This window comes from Onychostruthus taczanowskii, unplaced genomic scaffold (genome assembly GCF_017590055.1).
Source record: "Onychostruthus taczanowskii isolate IOZ18803 unplaced genomic scaffold, ASM1759005v1 scaffold46, whole genome shotgun sequence".
NCBI classification, from domain to species: domain Eukaryota; kingdom Metazoa; phylum Chordata; class Aves; order Passeriformes; family Passeridae; genus Onychostruthus; species Onychostruthus taczanowskii.
The window spans coordinates 3,362,832-3,375,113 of NW_024502125.1; the positions used below are offsets into that span (position 1 = coordinate 3,362,832).

General features: G+C 36.3%; 1 protein-coding gene across 7 annotated transcripts in view; it reads left to right on the forward strand.

The window, feature by feature from the left end:
• Positions 1–12,282, forward strand: part of ERBIN (erbb2 interacting protein) — a 115,491-nt gene that overhangs the window by 17,633 nt on the left and 85,576 nt on the right. For 2 of the 7 annotated variants that reach the window (XM_041414740.1, XM_041414739.1), the window contains one exon: positions 2,699–2,810. The exons of the other annotated variants lie outside the window; for them this stretch is intronic. The gene's annotated coding sequence lies outside the window, so the exon portion shown is untranslated. The remainder of the gene's footprint in view (positions 1–2,698; positions 2,811–12,282) is intronic. 7 annotated transcript variants of the gene reach the window in all.

The window sequence follows — 12,282 nt, forward strand, 5'->3', positions numbered from 1 at the left end:
GTAAATATCTCAACTAATCTTTTTTACAATATTAAGACTCGATTTCTAAATTAATTTTGCTGCTTTAAGCTATCTTTTGTGTTACTCACTGCTATCATTAGTTGCTCTTATATTGCTAAGATAGTGGTGAGGTGATGATTCTTGGCTCTGTGTGAAAATGCAAGTAGCGTCCATTGCAGTGTTCCATCTGAAACTTTTTTCCAGTAAGCTTAGCCAAAGTGATAGATAACCCTGGTTTATAATGTAATATTACCAGTCATTTTAGCATAGGCTCTAGGATACATTCTTGCAAACTCTGAAGTACTTGGTAGCAGTACTAACCACATCTAAATTTTCACAGGACTTCAACGAAATTTAATGTAGATAACCCTGATCATTCATGTCATATATTGAAAAAAATGGAGTTACAGTAACAGGGGACTAGATACAGTAAAGTAGAAAAAATTGTTCTGTTTTTTAAGTGATTTTTTTTAAATTTAGCATGGCTTTCACAAGTGTGGTAGTGGCATAAAATCCAAGTTGATTCTTCTCCTAATTGTCTTTGCAGCCACAAAAGCGCCAACATATTGTCTGCAATGGATGATTAGATATTCAACAGCACAAATCTGTCTAGTTCTGAAAAGTTCTGGCTGTTCATAACTGTTCTGAAATGAGTTTATAACTCAAATATAATATGGATCCTTCTACCTGTAGTGACCTGCCCTTCAAGAGTTTGATTTGGATTGGCTTGTTGATACTAATTAGGTAGTGTGTTTTATTTAAAAATTACAAGTCTCTGGTAATGAAAAAGCCAGAAGTAGACCATAGCCTTAGTTCTTCTTTCTAAGTTACCCTGTTGTGGGGAATACTGGCATTAGGAGAAGTGTCAAAGGTCTTTCTTATAATGATGTGTAAAATTCTTATGTTCTTACTCCTCCTCAACTATTAACTTTTGGAGTCTACATCACTACTGAGCACTTGTATCATGGATGCCAGGTAGTACAAGCTTGAATAGGTAGTCTGGAAGAGACAGCATATTCAACAGTCCATTCTTTATCTATAAAGATGCCACTTACATCTCAAATTGAACTGAATCTTCTCTGGAAGATCACAAGACAAGACAGAGGAAAATTAGTCAGCTCTCCTTAGTTAAGAGCTAAGAAAGCTCTTCCAGGCTTTACATCATAGACCATCAGTTCCTAAACAGGGTGTGTATGAAGGGAGTTGCTGGCTTGATACAAACTTAATATAATGTGATACTTACATTAGTCTTTTCAGCCATGCAAGAATTTTGGTTATAGGTGGGAAGGCAGGAGGAAAAAATTAGATGGAAAATTCAGAGCCACCGCTTTAAGGGACAGCAGCCCAATTTTTTTATTCCTGAGAAAGCCAGGAAAGTAGCAGTGCAGTCATCAACCATGGCATCCTTCAGAGTTTCTAGTTGGGGTGTCCATGGCACCCTGGTGAGCTGATAAAACCAATGTTTTGGAAAAGGTAGCTAAGATCTGTTAAACAGCTGTATTACTATGGATGCTTCATGGTTTGTTAAATCTCACAGTGTTCTGGCAGTGGCAGAAACACTTATTTTTCTTGGCAATTCTGTTGCTGCTCTTTGTCGTAAAAACTTTAGGAATCACAAAACTCCAGGAATCATGAAACTCGGTTTTGTGACTGTATTAATAACTAATCAGGATCTGATCTCCTGAAGAATACCTTCTTTCAGGAAAGATTCCATTTATCAACATAGAAACCTAAATTTATTATTAGTGAAATGTATTAGTGAAATTTATTGGGTGAACTGTATTAGCTGTTTAAAAAACAGATGAGAAACCATTCTTCTGTATTTTGGCACTGTATTTGAATTGTCTTCAACAAATGTCACCAAGATGGGGCCATGGGTGTGTTTCACATGCATCCTAGATTTGCTGCATTATTCTGGCCTACTAGCCAGGACCACATGTTAAAACTTCGTTTTCTCAACATTCAGAGTGTATGGCAATAATTCCACAAAAGCTCACCAGGCAGTAAGCTTCTGAGAAATAGATCCAGCTACTTGTAAGCAACTGTCTCCACTCTTGCCAATAGCTGTGGCTACAGACCTTAAGTAAAACATGATGTTAAGCTAAATGAAAGGCATCTGGCAGGTCCAGTTAAAATAATTGAAGCTTTTTTAAAGACTCATTTGTTGCAGTGAGTTTGATTTCCCCTTGAGGGCTGTGGGAGCATTTGTGTCTGTGTGGGTGGTATAGAATCTCTTTCAGAGAACATGCTTGAGATTCACCAGAACTTTAAAGAGGAAGTCATTCAGTCATTCAGTCCAGGTCCTGCACATAACTGCTTGTTGGTTTTGGTTACATTTTGTTAATCTGATAATTTGCTCCATTCATACACATAACAGGGAGCTGTTCTGAACTCTAGCTTGCTAGTAATGTGTATGTTTCAGTTTTGGCTGCCATAGAAGGAGATGATCATAAACAGTTTTACCTTTTCTGTGTTTTGACACACTGCTTTTCTGATTGCATTATGTTCAGATTTGACGAGGAGCAAAAATTAATGTTGATAGAGTGGTGATTGTTGTGGTAAGCTACATATTGCTGGTTCTGTGTTGTCTGTGTTTGATGTAGAGCAAAGTAAATGTGTGGATTTGCAACTGTCATAGTTTTGTGCAAGGCCACTTGGACCCATAATTTTGAAAACACTTCTTAATTCTTTTTCACAGATCCATGTGGATAATTTAATAAACTGTTCGACGTCTTGGTGAATCTGTGGTCCCAGCTGAGAAGCTGATTCAGGCTCCTATGGTGTAAATTGGCAGTGGTGGAGTGATTTGGGTAGGTGACTGTCCATATATATTAAAGGAGATACAGGGAACTAAATGTTTTGGCACACTTTTTATTTCAGTTACACTCTTAAGTGTGCTATTAATATCTTCTCCTACTCACATGTAAAAATGACAAATTTTTAACTGCTGAATTTGTATTATAATTACTTGTAGGGATGATGGACAAGAAATGTGAATTGTTTGTTTTCTCTCAAGGGGTGCTGGGGGTATTCACTGTATTGACACTGTCTGTTGCGCTTGGGTTACAGAACATGGTCTGTTTGTATTTTAAAGTTGGTACAGCTCTGTGTGAGCACTTGCGTAGACTGACTTCCATTGCTTCTGCTCTATTTTTTTGCATTATTTGCTTACTTTGAATTCATAACCCATTTTATGGCAATGTATTCAGGTAGTTTTGTGCAAAAAATAAAATTAATTTCAAACAAATATTCCTGCCCTGCATAAGCTAATGTAGATGCTATTGTTCTATGTAGAGAAAGGTTAGAGTGATTTGTTTGTTTGTTTGGTTGGTTTTTTTTGGTTGTGGGGTTTTTTTCATGGTTTTGTTTGTTTGGATTTTTTGTTTGTTTTTGTTTGTTTGTTTTGTTTTGGCAGAGTCAGCTTTTTTTTTTTTTTTTCAATTTCCTGCATATACTGTTGTGGTTCTGTGTACTTGTTAGTGGTATGTTTAGGGTGGTCTAAGACTGAAAGGATTTTTTTTTTAAAACTTATTTTTCGTCACATTATTTAATAGCAGATGCACATAGATGCTCAGAAAGGGGTCATAGAAGAATAGGGAAAAACTGACTAGAATGATGTGGGCTTGTTTTTGTTGTCCAATTTTTGTCCCTAATTGAAGTGCCACAAAAATCTTTTATAGATTACAGTAGATACTGGAGTAGGATAATATACTGTCTTAGTCCTCATAAGGACCATTGAACAAATGCTTTTTTTTAAATTTTGCTCTCACCATCCTTTGCTTTGATTCAAGAATGTAGTTAAAATGAATTCTAGTTAGTTAAGAAAATTCCACAAATATGTGTAACTAGCCATAGAAAATCTTTGACTTTTGAGAGGGGAAATATTTTAATGGCAAAAATAATGTTTTAAATGTTTAATAATTAACTGAAATTATGTGCTTGGAAATAGAGAAGTTGTGATACTTCGCTTAGGTAAAATTGTGAAAAGACAGTACCAGGTGTAGGAACTTTTTCTTGAAAATGAGTTCATGGGGAAAGAGTGAGTTTTAATGAAAAAAGTTAGATTTTGAGGAGCATATTCTTTTTTTGAGGGGAAAATCCTAAATTAAAAAAAAAAAAAAAAATATATATATATATATAGTGCTTGATGTTCTTTGTGAGGGCTTCAGGATTGTTTCTGTAGATCCTTGTTTACAGGGTTTTAAGTGCAGTTTTTCTCTGTTAAGCTTTGGAGATTTCTTTCATAATTCTGTGACTAGAGTGATATTGTGGAAAAAATTCTCACAAAAGAGAAACAATTTTATCATCTGCATAGGTTGGGCCTTCTAATAAGCTGCTACTGCCAAGCTAACCACAAAGTAGAAGAGTTCAGGCAGCAGTGCACAGCTTGGATTTAGAAGAGGTTCTTTCTTTTTTTTATGCTACTAATATTGTTCAATAACATTGAATATGTGTAAGATAATAGGCAAATATACATATTTAAATGTTGCTAATAATTTTATGTTAAATTAGAACATTGTTTTAGAATCCTAGTTTCTTTGTGAATTTGCTTGTTTTTACTTGGAAACACTTCAGTATTACTGGGGTAATTCAAATGGTGTGCTTAAATCTAGAGTTTGTTTCTTGCTTTGCAGTAGTTTGCTCTTAAGTCTAGTCCCCTTTTCACTCCTAACAGTTGATTCATTAGCAGCTTTGATTAATGAGTCTTTATTGGGGGAAGAAAATCTCTACCTGCTAAAAAGAACAGGATTGTGAAGCAAATTCTTTTTTATAAGCTTGTGGCTGCACACATATCTTTAATAGCTGAATTATAAAGCTTGTTGTAATGAAAAATTTACTGTAGGCATTACAAAAGACCTAAGAAGTGTTCTTCGTGTATTGTGATCATCTTGGATAGAGGCTTTTTAATGCCAGTTTGGTGTGTGTTCTCCAGCTTCTCAAAAGCTCTTTGTAATGAGTAGGTTTCTGGAAAAGTCGCTGTTTTTGTCAAGCTAAATTCATAGCAAGCACAGTATTAAATGCTTAGGTGCAAAGTGAACGTAATGTATCAACATGTATTTACAGGTACTGAAATATGACATGGAAATAGAAACCATAAACAAGTTTATACTTGAGAATAGCTAAAGTACATGAAAGAAACATAAGACTAAAAGTTGTCAGAGTTCTTTTTTTCAAAAACTTTTTGTAATTGCCTCATAGGTGAATTTGACAATACTCTGAAATCTTCACTCTTACAGTGTATAGCAGCTTCTTTTGCAATGTATTTGGAGTGTATTTGGTCTTCTGACAATGCTTTATTTAAGGATGCAATTTTGAAGCTGTGTAATTATATTAGTTAAGAAAATTTCTATTTCATTGTCTTGCTATCAAGACTTCCACCTGAATAAAGAAAACTGTGTTGACTAAAAAGGATTCCCTGTATCCTATCCCTTAAGTATTCTTGTGCCTTCTTTATTTTGGACATGTCCCAAGATTCTTACATAAGCTCTGGTTTGCATATTTAATCTGTGAGCCCTCTTGACTTGCTGATTCATTTCTCCATGTAGCAATAAATGCTGCCCCAAGTTGTCCCCCTTCCTAGTTATATTTGACGAGTTCTGGCTTGAAATGCCTGCTCAAACATATCTCAGGTGTTTCAGCTGTGAAGGTTAAACTAGTCAGCATGAGATGTATTTTATCTTGGCAATGCACTTGGGGAACTCATTGTTCTGTGAGCCTGGTGTTCCCTGTAGTGTAGGTGAGGTTATGGACAAGCTGTCTCAATAACTGAAATGATTCTGAGACCCATAGGCACTTTTATTAACATATTCTGGCCTGCTTTGTTACATGTTTTTTTTTTTTTTTTTTTTTCCTTTAGGACACAGAAGGAATAGTAGTTAGTTTGTCCCTTAAAATGTGTGCACTGCTGAGAGAGTCTAAACAAGATTAGGTTATCATAGGGTTGACTTGTGTGGCAAGCTTGCTGGCTGTCACATGGCCAGAACTGGGTATTGTAAGGAAAACATCCTGTCTCCATAGAGGCAACTTAATTTAATTCTATGCAAAGGCTAGATGTTGCGGTGCTCATGCTTGCGTTACATAAGCAGTTCTTGAATCTTGTTTGTCAATTTAGTAGCAAGCAAATAAAAAAGTTCTTAAACAGTGTCATAAATGTGGTTATAGGGGAAGTGTGCAGAGAATTCTTCTGAAGTATTTAAATAGTATAGCACATTCTGGCTTCCTCTTCCCTCTCTCCTTTTCCATCTGCATTATTCCATGGAGATAGAATCAAGTGCTAGCTAATGTAGGCAACTTGCTTTCGACAGTTGTCTTTGAATGCCAGTGCCTATTTCTTCAGTTAAGATGTTGCTTCTGTGTCATTCACACACCTCTCAGACAATTTCCTCCTTTCCTTTTGTTTCTTGCTCTGCTGCTAACCCCAGGATATTTTTTCTTAATGGTCCAGTTGTATACATTATAATATGAAAGTATATTTTTCTTCTAGTAGGAAGAAGTGATGGTGAGACAGAAATGCCCGACAGAATAGCTTACTTTCAGTGATGTCATAAGCAGCTGTGGGTAGTTGTAATGGATGTGCCATAGTTTGTTTTTCTGCCAAAATACTTGTCTTAATATGAAGAATTGTACAAGTTACAAATTTAATTGCACAAGCTTATATAAAAATTACAATTTTCTTCCTGTATTATTGCTGTGTCAGGGGGATCATACAACAGTGTGTGGAGAGCTGTACAGATTGTCTTATAGAATTCCACATCAGGATGAGAAGTACTGGATTTCACTAAATAAGACCAGGTAAATTTGAAGCTAGCCAATCTGCATCAAGTTTAGTCCAAAGAAGCCTTGTGCACAGAAAGCAAAAAGAATGAGTTGCTTTGATTTGTAGGGAAGGAGTAGCATGGGAAGTGCTGTGTGTTTTGGAGTGCTGTATTTCCATGGTGATGTTATACTACAGATTACATATCTGTGAGGACTTCTAGCCATCCAAGACAGACAGACTGTCGTTTTTGTATAAATGACAAAAGGCATAGTGTTTCTGCAGATCCAAGTGGTCTTCTGACACTTCTGTTGATAAGCAAATGAGGACACAGATGATGATAAGAGTGAGCTAGCTGACTAGGTAAGTGGTGTAAAAGGAGTGGGTTTTCCTCTTATGAACCAGCATTTTGATTTTAGTGTGAAAAGAGATGACAGATTTTCCTTAAATAAAAATGACTTGAAGTAAACAGAGAAGAGCCAAGTAGAATATCTAATAAAACATATGCAGAAGGAAAAATACCCAGCTTCTTTCTAATACAAATGCAACATACTGGAAATATTACTCAAAAAAGACTGATTAATAATTCTAAGAACATTTATTAAGAAAAAAGTTTGAAGGAGAAAACGCTTATGGTTGATCTGCATAGTATTGCTCACTCATGGTAGAAAAAGTGATGTGTTTGATGGTTAAAATTGCTGCTTGCAATTTAGGAAGGGCAGAGTGAAGAAAAACGACAATTCTATTTTGATGATGGAAAAAAAAAAAAACCCAAACCACTTATCAATTGGTTTTCTCTGTGGCCACAGCAGAAATAGCTTGCTATGGACTATCAAATTGCAGTTACAGGATGATTAACTCCATAAGTACAGGAAACTTAATTTTATGTGCAGGTGGTCTTGTACTACTAAAACTAAAATGTTCATTTAAAAAGATGATAGATGCAGTATTTTTAGAAGTAATTATAAAAAGGATTTGGAATCACACCTATTATTGAAAGAAGCCAAATAACCAGTAGTGTATTTAAAACCTTGCTTTTGATAAAGTATAAATGACTGTGAATTGACTTTGATTGTACATAATAAATATGAAGTTTAATCAGCAGCATTTATTTGCTCCTTTTTATAAAGATCACTTGGAAGCCATTCAGTAAAATCATCTGTATAGAAATTCCTTTTTTACTCAGTTTTGAAGGGAGATGAGTTAAAGGATGTTTTACTAGATGCTTAGAAAACATTGAATCTAAAACAGGCTAATATAGTGCTGAGAAGTGTGCATCTGTTAATTAAATGAAGGGGGGAAAAGCTATAGCAATGAATTGTGGGTTAGAAGCTTCAGAAGGTAAAGGATGAAGAGAGTCTACCTAAGATATCTGGGAGGCTAATATTAGGACCACTAAAGTGAGTGAGAATGAGATAAAATATACCAAAATATACTTATTAAAAATAAATTTAATAGATATGTTGAATTTGCTTGGTAGAATAGGAGACTTCTGTAATTATGAAAGTTGAGAAGAACTTGATGATCAACAGACAAATGGGTCACATTATAAATTTTTTGATGAGTCGGAAAATTGTTTGACTGTAATCCTATAATTAGTTAGGTTCATTCTGGCTTTTTTGGTAAAGAATTAATATTTTCCCTAGAATATCATGTAAAATTCTTACTTTACCCTTGGCCCTTTCTCTACCCTTTGAACTAGTTGTCTAAGTGAGAAAGGAGCACTGCTTATCTTTGGCATTTAACTGCTGCTGTTTGATGGTACAAATCTGGTTGATTTGACTCTCTGAGGCTTGGCAGAGAAGCCCCTCTGGTCTTTTTGCTAATACCAAGGCATGTAAAATTCAACCAAAAGAATGTTCTTGCTCAGTTTAGATATTTATATGGTTTTTGCTTCAATCATTCCTTACTTTTTGTGCTGAAATGTAGACTTCAAGTAAAAAGTATTCCAGGGTTATTCTGAATCTCTATTCACAGTTACAAATGTTGTAATTTATTTTGGAATAATACCTCCCCTCAAATCCAGAGGGAAAACTTTCTGAAAGTTTGGACCTTTTATAGTAGGTCTGTTTCATGTAGGGCCATGAAAATGTGTGAAGGGCTAAGGTACCTCTTCTCTGAAGACAGGCTGAGAGAGCTGGGGTTCTTCAGCCTGGAAAAGAGAAGGCTCCAGAGAAAACTTACAGCACCTTTCAGTATCTGGAGGGCACCTACAAGAAAGATGGAGGGGGACTTTTTGCAAGAGTGGTGATAGGACAAGGGGGAGTGGCTTTAAACTGAACGAGGGTAGGTTTAAATTGGATATCAGAAAGAATTTCTTTCCTGTGAGGATTTTGAGACTCTGAAACAGGTTGCCCAGAGGAGCTGGGAACGACCCATCCCAGCCTAGATCAGGCTTTGAGCAACCTGATCTAGTGGAAATTGCCTTTGCCTGTGGCAAAATGGTTGGAACTAATGATCTTTAAGGTCCCTTCCAGCACCAGCTATTCTATGATCCTGTAGCTGACCTAATTGGAGCACAAGGGGAAAAAACTTACCTTCTTGCAGGTATCAAGATAATCAGTTGACTCCTGCCTCTCGTGGCAGAATTGAGTGCTTATTCTTCTCTCTGAATAAAAAAAATCAGGACTCAAAGTATTTTTTCTCTTGGTTTTATGTGTTTTATTAAACTTGATTTGTATTTTTGCTTGCTATGATTTGGAACAGTAAGGAAACAGACCAGGTAGATATGTCTGGTTTAAATTTTCTTTTTAGAAAATCTAAATGTACAGCATAGCTGTACTAGTTGGTTTTTATGTATGTATTTGTATAGGTGTAACATATGTAGTGCATTTTCATTCAGGATGGGTAAAATCAATTATTTTTCAAAGCATTATGATTACCTTTTGTGTAATCTAAAGGAGTTTCAGTAAACAAAACTGTAGGATAGACAACAGGTTGATTGTCCTTTGGAACAGGTTAAGGTGACTTAGCTCAGTAGAGGAGCACATGATGTGCGGGATGGTGATGATAAACACTATTTAGTTTGATGAGCAGTAGTTTTTGCACAACAGCAGCCTGGTAGATGTTGGGATTTTATTTATAAGCATTGTTGTGAAGGCAAGAATTGAGGAAAATACCAAGGAATCCGCAATTAATACATTTTATATATCTATGTGGGAATGCTGTTGAGAGTTGCTATGAAAAATTGGTGAAACTAGGTGTCTTGGTTTGAAAAGACAGGTGTCTTCTAAGGAAGGCAGGAGTCTTCCTTGAAATGGAAAATGTGAACCCCCTCCCTCCAAATTATTATAATTTTGAAATTAAGGGACTCTCAGGCAAAGATATGGGAAGAGAAATAACAGTTCTTTACTAGAAAAACTAAAAAAATACAAATGTAATTGTACAAACAAAACAAAAAAAACCCCTACTGACAGAGTCAGAACATGGCCTGACACCCTGTGGGTCAGCGTGTTGGTAGCACTCCCATTAAATGGTGGCTGCAGTCCTCCTGCAGTGACAGGTGTGGTTCTATTGGAGCAGTGATCCTGTAGAAGGGTGGAGTTTTCCTCTGAAGGTCCTGTGGTGGTGTAGATGGCCCTGATTTTCCTCTGGGAATCCAGTGGAGAAGACAGCTGCTCCTCTGGGAATCCAGTGGGAAAAGGCTGCCTGTGGTGTTCCAAATCTCAGATTATATCCAGGTAGGAATGCTTGGCTTCTCCCCCTGGGCAGAGCATCTCACAATGGGGTGATATAATTTTATCAGTCATGCAGTGACACTCAATGGTCCATTAACAGAAGATGTCTCTCTGGAGGGAGGATTGGTTGTGGGAGAGATAAAGAAAACTACCCAATTAGCAGAGGATAATTGCCCCACCTCTAACAGATGGGAAGTAGAATACCCCCAGACTACATCTTACAACACAGGAGAATAATAGATGGTGGTAGAAGCTAACTTTATTGATTGAGGAGTCTCCCTTTTGATTTTGAATGAGAAAATTGCTAGAAAAATAAGAGAAATAAGCTGCTGATGTCTTCAAAGGAAAAGGGGCAAAATAGGAATACTTAAACAAACAATACAGTTAAGCAGCATCCTAGAAATTATTTTTGTAGTAGGTATAAGTTTGGGGGGGCTAAAGTTTTGTTTTGGCTGTTTGGGGCTGGGGACAGATGTGACTACAGGGATTCAAAGGATGAAGAAGCAAGGAGAGTTGAGGGTCAGAGTAATGGACATGGTACTGGTGATTTCCAGAAGTAGGCAAAGCATGTAATAAAAACATTGTTGCTGATGGTTGAATTTATGTTTGGTTTTATATGGATTGAATGTAAGTAGACAATCCCCAGCTGTGCTTATCTGGAAAATTTTTTGAGATGGAAGCATGTCAGGGACAGTAGTATTAGAAAGGCAGGAGAAGCAACTTGGGGTATGAAAAAAAGAATAAACAGCAGAAGAATGTAGAGGAGTGGGCTGACCAACAGCAGAAGAAACCATAATGGAAAGATAAGGGAGCAAGGGAAGTGACTCTTTAGGGGCTCTCACCATTTTTGAGGACTTTGTCACTGGAAGGATCACCTGTGGACCTCTACTAGGTCTCTTAGAAATCTTGGACTGACAGGAGATATTAGCAATCCAACCCAGCTTTTCTTTTCCCTTTTTTATATTTTGATATTTCTCTTTTTCTTATTTTCCATTTTATTCCCATACCTCTGAAAGAGTCAAATTTTAACTTAGGGTCAAGGCTCCTCATTTTCAAGCATGTGAACTGTAGTTTTCTTCACATGCATTTAAAGCAAACAGTAACCGTAGGAGATAAAGATTTGGTATCTGTAGGGTGTGATTACCCAGGCATTTTTACATCTAGCAAGATTTAAATTTAAGGCTCATTAGTCTTAAACTAGTGAGTAGGTGTTAGATAAATTGGTTAAGCTCTGTCTCTCAGTATTTGCTATTCCAGATTTAGATGCTGGTCTGCTAGTCTAATCAAAGCAGCTGAAAATGTTTGTTTCTTTTTAAATGAGGCGCTAATAACACTACTGCTATCTAACTGCTAATGCTCATTCTGGTCTCTGTTTTTATGTGCCATACTGTTAATGGTTATTCTCTATCCAGTCTCTTTACTATTTGTTAACACCAGAAAAGATAAATTTCATGTGCGTTATTTTTTGGATTTCTCTAATTTTATGGGAAAAGTGGACTATGTGCATTGTCATAGAGCACACACATTAAAACTGTTCAGTCATTTGGTCCGTCATTGTAAGTCTAAGTTCTCAACCCTTAATGGTATTAAAATGAGAGCTGGTACCTAGAATGAAATAAATCTATTGATCTTCAGTACTGAGGTTTTATCCATACTAGAGAATGTTCTAGTGCTTTTTCAACTGTTAGTAGAGCTGACTGGCATGTTAGGAATCAACCTGTTGGAAAGGGTTGATTTTATTCTGTTTTTTAGTTACTGTATCTTGGTGCTAGACAGAATATTGTACAGAGGTGTCATCTAACACAGTTTTTCTCCTAGAAATTAGAATCCAGTAATCTGTACACAAATGGG